The following is a 10,806-nucleotide window of genomic DNA, read 5'->3' as shown; positions in this document are numbered from 1 at the left end:
GTAGTTCTTAAGGTGAGAGCTAAAACTTTGGGTGCTAACGTTTTCAGGAATGAGAGAATTCTGCAATGTGATTAAACAGCAAAATGTAATCATATGTGATTATGCTTCATTTGGGGAAAAAAGGGAAGTATGAATTCAAGAGGGTACAGACAATTCAGTATAGCCTGTGTTCTCAATGGTATTAAAGCTATACAACAAGTAATACATATCTTTTAGTAAAACCTTTGTTTGTCTCCAGAAATAAACCAGATTTAAGAGATTAGATTAGAAATGAAAATTAAGATATTGATTTAAGAAGGACGGAACTTAAAATATCTCTGTTTGACCTCCAGATACAATAGAAGCGATTATTGTACAAAATTTCACGAATTAAATTGCGGCTTAGCATCCAATTAAAAGGCAACCTTTAAATATATATATATATAAACATTGACCTAATGTCTGATACATTTTAGTATCTGTAAATTATTATGTCTGCCAGCAGTGCCTATCCTTTTGAAACATTCTTGTGTCAGCTATGGTGTTATTGGTACCCATTCTATATTGTTAATGCAAACAGCCTTCAATCTCAAATTGTACCTTTCTGCCATGCTGGTGTGGTGCAGTATGTCAGTTTTACCCTCATGTTTCAATAAGTAACTCTCCACTTCCCAAACTGCCAAAATGTTGTCCTGTTTGGTCTTGACGCTTCATGTACAAATCACAGGACATTCATCTGTACATTACATGAATAATATAAAATGTCAAAATCTGTTTCTCATTTTTTATAAGATTCCCCTGCATCTGTTAAGCTATCAATGTTGGCAAGCTGTTAAGTATTCAGGGCAAGAACTTCCACAAGAGCTCCCTCCAGAAAAATAGTACATTTAACCCAGTTAGAAGATGTGTGTATAATTATTGAACTTAAACACTAATATAAAAATATAAATCATGGTTTAAGCCACTGAAGACTGACTTGAACATTCTGACCAGCAGCTGAGATGGTGTGATGATAAAAGCTTTAAATAAAACTGCCTACTAAACTTGCATTTTCAAAAGTGATCTTGCAACCAAGACTTGTACCAAGTGATACCCTGCCAACAATAAATAATTGAGGAAATTTCATACTTAAAAGACACCACAAAAAGAGCAAACCTGTGGAAAATGACCAAAATAGACAGTAGAGAATCAACATGCATAAAATTTTGGAGTGACATTTAATTGTCAAGCATTATGTAGAAACAAATGAGAAAGAGAACTTCGTTCAGTTGTAAATATGCTAATAGATAATGTCAGAAAATAAGCCAAAGATCACAAAAATTACATTAACGCATTTAAGCTTGTCTGATACAGCTACAACAGTGGCATCTACTCAACAATTTGGAAAATTGCCCAGGTATGTCTTGTACACAAAAAGCAGGACAAATCCAACACAGCCAAAGACCAGACTATCAGTCTACGCTCAATCATCTATAAAGCTATGGACGGTGTCATCAGTGGTAATCAGCTCACTGATGCCCAGTTTGTGTTCTGCCAGGGTCATTCACCTCCTGAAATCATTACAGCCTGGTTCAAACATGGACAAAAGAGGTAAATTTCAGAGGTCAGGTGAGAAGGACAGTCCCTGACATCAAGAATGCATTTGACAGAGTGTGGCATCAAGAAGTCCTAGAAAACTGGAATCAATAGGTATCAGGAGGAAATTTGGAGTCTTACCTGCCACATAAGAAGATGGTTGTGGTTGTTGTAGGTCAGTTATCTGAGCTATAGGACATCTTTGCAGGAGTTCCTCAGAATAGTTGAGTAATGTCTTTTGCCCAAACATCTTCAGCTGCTTCATCAATGACCTTCCCTCTATCGTAAGGTAACAAGTGGGGATGTTTTCAGATGATTGCACAATGTTCAGCACCATTTGTGACTCCTCAGATACTGAAGCAGTCCATGTTTGAATGCAACAAGATGTGGACAATATCCAGGTTTGAGCTAAGTGGCAAGTAACGTTTGTACCACACAAATGCCAGGCCATAACCAGCTCCAATGAGAAATAATTGAGTTATACAACATGGAAACAGACCCTTCGGTCCTACTAGTCCATGCCAACCAGATATCCAAAACAGATCTAGTCCCATTCGCCAGCATTTGGTCCATATTCCTCTAAACACTTCCTATTCATGTACCCATCCAGCTGTCTTTAAAATGTTGTAATTGTACCCACCACCATCATTTACTCTCGCAGCTCATTCCATACATGTACCACGCTCTGTGTGAAAAAGTCGCCCCTCAGGTCCCCTTTAAATCTTTCCCCTCTCACCCTTAAAGCTAGACTCTTTAATTTTGGACTCCCCTACCCTGGGAAAGAAACTTTGGTCATTCACCTATCCATGCCCCTCATGATTTTATAAACTTCTATAAGGTCACCCTCAGCCTCTGATGCTCCAGGGAAAAAGCCCCAGCGCATTCAATGTCTCCCTGTAGTTTAAACTGTCCAATCCCGGCAAATACTTGTAACTCTCTTCTGCATGCAATTCTGGAGACCAGAATTGAACACAGTATTCCAAAAGTGGCCTAACCAATGTCATGTACAGCCACAACATGACCTCCCAACTCCTATACTCAGTGCACTGACCAATAAAGATAAACGTGCCAAAAACCTTTACCGCCCTGTCTACCTACAACTCCACTTTCAAGGAACTATGTACCTGCACTCCCAGAATGCTTTGTTTGGCAACACTCCCGAGGATCTTACCATAGCTTCTTGAATTCAGCAGCGGGAGTGTTGAGACCGTGAGCCAGGAGACAGCCGGGAAGTGAACTTATATATTCAGGCATTGGCTAAACCCAAAACACTGCACGTGTAGTGTCTCCCACCCAAACTCCTCCTCTAACCAAAAAAAAGACTGTGTGGAGGGTTGATAAGGTAAGCTTTTTCTTCTTTATTCTTTTGGCAATCTAGAGTAGAGGGAATGGAAGCTAGGGCAGTTGCATGTTCCCCTTGTAGGATGTGGCAGGTAAGGGTCACCACTAGTGTCCCTCTGACTTCACCTGCGAGAAGTGCACCCAACTTCTCACAGACCACTTTAGGAGACAATCTAACCACCACCTCTTGACATTCAATGGTGTTGCCATCTCTGAATCCCCTGTTATCAACATCCCGTGGATTACCATTGATCAAAAACTCAACTGGACTCGCCACGTAAACACAGTGGCTACAAGAGCAGGTCAGAGGCTAGGAATACTGTGGCAAGTAACACACCTCCTGACTCCTCAAAGCCTATACACCATGTGCAAGGCACAAGTCTAGAGTGCGGATGGGTGTGGCTCAACAACACTCAAAAGACTTGGCGCCATCCAGAACAAAGCAGCCTGCTTGATTAGCTCCACATCCACAAGCATCCATACCCTCCACCATCGACGCTCAGTCACAGCAGTGTGTACTATCAACTAGATGTGCTACAGAAATTTACTATAGACCTTTAGACAGCACCTTTCAAATCCGTAACTACTTGCATCCAGAAGGACAATGGCAGTGGATACATGGGAACATCATCATCTGCAAATTTCCCTCCAAGCCCTCAGCATCCTGACTGGAAATATATCACCATTCCTCCACTGTTGCTGGGTCAAAATCCTGGAATTCCCTCCCTAAGGGCATTGTGAGTCAACGTACAGCACATAGACTGCAGCAGTTCAAGAAGGCTGCTCACCACCACCTCCTCAAGGGCAGTTAGGGACAGGCAAATAAATTGTAGCCAGTCATTGTTGCCCTTGTCCCATGTGTGAATAAAAAAAACACTTTAGACTTAAATGCAACTTTAAATAACAATGTAGTCAAGTGTTTCACGATGTTAAGTAGAGGAAGGGAGAAAAAAGTTTGGTTGCGTTTTTGTAAACAGGACAAGAAGCTGGTTAATTTGTGATTATCTGATAGGTAATTCAGAATTATTTAATATCCAAGTCTCAAAATAGCATATTTTGAGCAAAAAAATTAGCAGGAGAGGATAAAAAGTGCAGATCATGAACCCTATCTAAAGTGAGACGAGTGGCACAGCGCTGTCACTAGCCACACTGTGACACAAGTGCAGGGAAAGCAGCTGATTAGTGAAATTTTCCAGTCTTTAAATCACAAGTAAGGTCTTTACTTTGTGCTTTGGTCTCTAGTCTTTTATTTCTGTTTTTTAAAAGTGGCTTGACTATAAGATTGATACTGATGTAAAAAAAAATAATAACACAGAAGGAGTTGGGTAGTCTTCACGTGTAAAGAACAGGGACACTAGAGTAAATAATAAATATGATAATGATAATAGGACAGGTGATGTGTTGCGGTTGTAGCAGTTGGGAACTGCTAAACACCAAGGTGATCCAGAGCAAACACATTTGAACTAGATGCTTGCAGCTGAAGCAATTTCGGTTCCAAGTTGAGTATGAGGAAGTAAGGAACTTAAAAGGGAACATTGGTTGAATGAGTGAGCAAAACTTGGCAGATGGAGTTTAATGCAGGAAATTGTGAGCTCATGCAAATTGGTAGAAAGAATCAAAAGGCACACTGTTATTTAAATAGAGATTCCAAACAAGTGCAGCACAGAGCACAAACTCACTAATCAGCTACTTTCTCTGACTCATGTCATGTTGTGGTACGTGACAGCACTGCCACTGTTCTTGTGCATGAAACACAAAAAGTTAGCATACAGGTGCAACAACTAATTAAGAAGGTGAATGGAATTTTGGCCTTCATTGCTAGGGGATTAAAAATGGTGAAGTCAAGCTACAACTGTAGAGGATTTTGGTGAGGCTGTGTACAAATTTGGTCCGTACACTTAAGAAATACTACAGTAACATTGGAGATAACAAGGTGTAGAGCTGGATGAACACAGCAGGCCAAGCAGCATCAGAGGAGCAGGAAAGCTGACGTTTCGGTTCTAGACCCTTCTTCAGAAATGGGGGAGGAGAAGGGGATTCTGAAATAAATAGGGAGACGGGGGAGGTGGATAGAAGATGGATAAAGGAGAAGATAGGTGGAGAGGAGACAGACAGGTCAGAAAGGCGGGGAAGGTGAGTGTAGATGGGGAGTTAGGGAGGGGATAGGTCAGTCCAGGGAGGATGAACAGGTCAAGGAGGTGTGATGAGGCTAGTATGTAGGAGATGGGGGTGGGGCTTGAGATGGGAGGAGGGGATAGGTGGGAGAAAGGACAGGTTAGGGAGGTGGGGACGAGCTGGGCTGGTTTTGGGATGCGGTCGGGGAGGGGAGATTTTGAAGCTTGTGAAGTCCACATTGATACCATTGGGCTGCCGGGTTCCCAAGCTACATATGAGATACTGTTCCTGCAACCTTCGGGTGGCATTGTTGTGGCACTGCAGGAGGCCCAGGATGGACATGTCGTCCAAGGAGTGGGAGGGGGAGTTGAAATGATTCGCGACCAGGAGTTGCAGTTGTCCGTCGCGAACCAAGCGTAGGTGTTCCACAAAGCGGTCCCCAAGGTTCAAAAGAAATACACTAGGCTGATCCTTGGGTGAAGGGGTTGACTCATTGAGAACAGCTAAATAAGTTAGACCTTTGTTCATTAGTTTAGGGGTGGCACGGTGGCACAGTGGTTAGCACTGCTGCCTCACAGTGCTAGGGAATCAGGTTCAATTCCAGCCTTGGGTGACTGTCTGTGCGGAGTTTGCACATTCTCCCTATGTCTGTGTGGGTTTCCTTTGGGTGCTCCAGTTTCCTCCCACTGTGTAGGTTAAGTGGATTGGCCATGCTAAATTGCCCATAGTGTTCAGGGAGGTGTAGATTAGGTGGGTTATAGGGGGATGGGTCTGGGTGGGATGCTCTGAGGTACAGTGTGGACTTGTTGGGCCAAAGGGCCTGTTTCCATACTGTAGGGATTCTATGATTTTAGAAAAGTAAGAGGTGATCTTATTGAAACATACAAGATTTTGAGGGGTCTTGACAAGGTAAATATTGAGAAGGTTTATCTACAAATGTGGGAAACTTGAACTCGGGGACTAAAGTAAAGGAATAAGGAAATGCTCATTTAATACGAGATTCAGGGAATTTCTTCTCCCAGAGGGAAGTGAATGTCTGGAATTCTTTACCTGAGAGGGTTTTGGAGACAAGATCACTGTAAGTATTTAAAGAGGAGGTAAACAGATTGTCAAAATGTCAAGGAGTCGAGGACTGTGCGTAGTTGGCACGAAAGAGGAGTTTAGGCCCATGGCAGATTAAACATTATCTTATAGAATGGTGGCGCAAGTTTGAGGGGCTGAATGACCTACACCTGCTCCTATTTATTATGTTCTTATTCCTTGTCTCATTTCTTCCTCCTATCATTCTCTTAACATTCAATTGTCAGCAACCAAATAGTTAGTTTACAAGGTGAAATATATATATGGAATTCTCATTTGAGATTAGAGTAGAACTTCTTAAAGATGATATTCTTGGGAATGATTAAGATGTGCATTAAGTACTAATCCAAAAGTGATATATGCAGATGCTGCAAATCCAAAATAAACAGAAAGCATTAGAAATGTTCAGCAGGTTTAGACATCACCCAAGTGTCTGAAAAGAGATGGATGATACTATAGTAGGTGCGTTGGTTCCAAAATCCCCCAAATTTTGAAAAGTTGCCATTGATTTAAAAATAATGAATGTAACTCCTCAATTACAGAAAGCAGGGAGACAACAAGCAGGAAATTGCAGCCAGCTGGAACCTCAACTACTTATCATTTGTTTCAATGATTTAAATGAAGAGATCAAAGCCTGGAATTTTCTTTGGCCAGATAGTTTTTTCTGCAGCATAGCTGGAAATTGCACATTGGCCCTGTGTGGAATTCTAATGTAACAGACTCCAAGGAAATTGCCTGGGAAGTTAAAAATTTTGATGGACAATTCTCCTGTGTCTGGAATTCTCCAAAAGTATCCATTTAAATTACAGAATGTGAAAGATTCCATTGCAGTTGAGTAAATAGTTATTCAGAAGAAGTTTGACCATTAAAAACCTATTCCAAATCCTTGTAACTGTTAAACTGACATCCAACTTAAATACACTCAACCGGGTACACCTCTCCTGTCTCTGAGCTGAAACCCCCATCACTTCTCTGGGTCTCGATACCCATCCTCAGCATTGTCACTGAAACTGATGACTCCCTTTCTTCCAGCACTCTGAACCTCCCACTAACAGACCCAACCCTCCTGCCACTAAACCAAACAACCCTCTTTTACCCTGGGATCTGACATCCTTCCCCTCTCTAGGACCCTGCCACCACCTGCTCCTCCCAGGTCCCAACATACTACCTCACCGAGAAAACAACACCTTCCACCATCCTAACCCGTCAAACTCTCTGTGGAACCAATATATCCTTCTCACCTCCTTACCCTAAACACTCCATCATATACCTGGCTGCTTTTCTACGATGCACCCTTGCATCACCCCATCTGGCACCTGACCACCAACCCAGCTAGGCCGACCCTTACCCAACTGGCATCATACCGTCCTGGAATTCTAATCTCACACTTGCCTTATGTGGTTATTGTTTCACATGAGCTGTCAAAGTAATTGTTTGCGATGCTGGACATTTTAATCACAGAATAAGGCAGGTGTCCTGCAGCATGAGGGACCTGTCAGATTTTTCTTTCCAAAGGAACCACTCAAAAAAACAGGCAAGAATATGGCTCAGATGAAGCATTAGTCAAAAATAAACCAAGGATTTGCCTTCAGGCAGAGCACACATGAATGAATAGTTCATCTAAGTTTTCCTATTCAATTGATACCAGGGACAAGATTCTTTAAAGTTCAACCAGTTGACTGTGTATACATTCTAAGTATCTTCATATGCCTTTAGTAGCCTACTTTTGCATAAGTAAATAACTAACATAAACTTTGCAAAGTAGATGAGTGAAGGCACTCTATTCACTCAATCATTCAGCACAGAAATATATACTGAATAGTCACCATCTGTTTCAACACATTTGGCATAATATAGAAATAGTTTAAACTTTTTAAATGTGCTTTCAAGCCATAAATTTGTGTTGCAGATTTCCTGAGGGCTTTTTACTGAATGCCCATGTCACTCCAGCTGTTTTTAAAACATCATCAGCCTTATCACTTAGGAAGTTTTAACATCTGCAGATTAATTTAATCCCCTTCAAATTACCCTCTTGAAATCTGACTAGGCCATATGTCCATAGTACCCCCGGATGTTTTCCTAAAATTTGTGAAAAAGGATGATTCAAATATGTGAATACTTCTCCTGAGAGGAAGATATTCTAACTTTCATTTTCAGATTTGCAGTCTTTTGGAGACTCGCAATAGATTGCACATCATTCATCCTGGAAAGATCTGCTCTGTTAGTGAGTGCAGTTGAAACATCTTTCAGCAGCACATTAAAATTTTGGATATTAGCTCAAATCCTCAATGCCATGCTGACTTTCTGAGGTATTGTAAAAAAGTTTACATTTTTTAAAAAATCATTGATAATTCTTCAGAAAGTATATTGGTTGAAAACTATTATAGTTACCCTTTGTTACAGCAACTTGGATATAAAGTACTCACCTTACTATTAGCAAGACCACTCAGCCGAGGGAGGAAAAGGTATAGAGAAAAACTCCAACAGAGTTTTGTTGTTTACCTACCTAATCCTCTTTTTCTTAGTTGGTCCCATGAAATTGAATTTACACCCTGGTGTTACGGTCCCTGAAGTGACATAACATTCCAATGCTGGATCTGCAATTCTTGTCACTGGTGAGGCAGGTGATGTTTGAAGAGGCAGGTGACTGGGATACTTAGGTTTTCACCTGCTCCTTCACTGTTTGTGCTTAGCCTCCACCTAGGCCTTTTGCAAATACTCAATATGGTTGCAACTTTGCAGATGCTTCTTCACTGGTTTTGGTGGTCGTGGACAAGAAATTTCCTTGACCTAGTCTGGGTATTGCATGTTTTCAGGGAAACGTTGAGATTATCCTTGAAGCATTTTCTCTGCCCTCCTGGTAGCTGCTTGGTGTGACGAAGCTTGAAGATGTTGCATTTTGGAAAGTCAAACCAAGGTAAGACTTATACAGTAAATGGTAAGGTCCTGAGGAGTGTTGTGGAACAGAAGGACCTAGGAGTACAAGTACGTAGTTCATTAAAAGTGGTGTCACAGTTGGACAGGGTGGTGAAGAAAACATTTAGCATGCTGGACCTCATTGGTCGAGGCATTGAGTAAAGGAGTTAGGATGTTATGTTACAACTGTATAAGTCATTGGTGAGGCCATACGTGGAGTATTGTGTACAGTTTTAGTCATCCTGTTATAGGAAAGACATAGTTAAACTGGAAAGTGTGCAAAAAAGATTTACGAGGATGTTGCCAGGATTAGTAGGCCTGAGTGAGAGGGAGAGGTTGGCCAGGATAGAACTTTATTCCTTGGAATGTAGGAGAATGAGGGGTGACCATATTGAGGAGTATAAAATCATGAGGGGCATAGAAAGGATGAATGCACATAGTCGTTTTCCCAGGAAAGGGAATTGAAAACTAGAGGGCAAAGGTTTAAGGTGAGAGGGAATAGATTTAAGAAGGACCTGCGGGGCAACTTCTTCACGCAGAGAGTGGTGTGTATATGGAATGGGCTGCCAAGAAAGTGGTTGAGGCAGGTACAATAGCAACATTTTAAAAACATTTGGATAGGTACATGGATGGGAAGAGTTTAGAGGAATATGGACCAATTGCAGGCAATTGGAACTAGCTGAGTGGGTACCATGGTCAGCATGGACTAGGTTGGGCTGAAGGGCCTGTTTCAATGCTATATTACTTTATAACTGTGTGACTCTAAAGAACTTGTTTTGGATCTCTTGTGTCAGGCATGCAGATGATATGACACATCCAGTGCAGCTGATTGACAGTAACCAGTGCCTCAATGCTGGAAATATTAGCCTAAGGGAAGACATGGATTTTGGGGCAGTTATTTTGTCATTGGATTTGCAGGATTTTGCAGATATATTGTTGGTAATATTTCTCAAGGAAATTAAGATGTCTACTTGCAATGTCCCTGTCTCCAACACATATAGAAAGTCAGATAACATTACTAGCCTATAGGTCATGAACTTGATGTCAAATCTGAAATCTTTACCATCAAACACCCTGTTCCTCATATGGCCAAAGGCTGCACTGACACATTTGAAGGTGATGGTGAACTTCATTATTGTTGTCTGCCCTTGCAGAAAGGAGGCTCCCAAGGTATGATACTTAATTCATGTTGTCTAGTGGTTCGCAGAGGATCTTGATAGTCAGGGAACAGTGTTGCATGGTGGGAGTTGATCCCTCAAGAACCTTTTGTCTTGTGAATGTTTAGCTTATGGCCTATTCTCTCATTTGCCTCCATGAATGTGTCAACAGTGGTTCACAGTTCAGCCTCTGAGTGTGCACACACACAAGTATTGTCTGTGTACTGAAACTTGAACACAAAGGCCGAGGTAGTCTTGGCTCTGGAATGGAGACAATGTAGATTGCACTGTTTCCCAACTTCCTGTAGAGAGGCTCACCTCTAATGGGAAGTCTTGGGGGTATGGGCAAGTGTTGTGGCAAGGAAGATGGAGACGAGTGTTGATGTGATGATACGGCCCTTGCTTGACCCCGTTTGACCATATTGAGTCTGTGTTGGATTCATTGGTGAGGATCATGGTTTTTTTGTTGTTATTGTGGAGTCTATTCTGTTCTCACAGTCCGCCATAGATGCAGTGATGAGTTGTTGACTTCGATAGAATAGTTGTACCTGATGAGGCATTATTTAGCTTCCTTGACATAAGAACTAGACCTGTCTGGCGTAGTACTCAAAGATTTGAAACACTTGTATTTCAGCTCCTGGCA

Source organism: Rhincodon typus, unplaced genomic scaffold, assembly GCF_021869965.1.
Source record: "Rhincodon typus isolate 14 unplaced genomic scaffold, sRhiTyp1.1 hic_rhity00000920, whole genome shotgun sequence".
In the NCBI taxonomy this organism is placed as follows: domain Eukaryota; kingdom Metazoa; phylum Chordata; class Chondrichthyes; order Orectolobiformes; family Rhincodontidae; genus Rhincodon; species Rhincodon typus.
Note: the sequence above shows the minus strand (reverse complement) of the source record.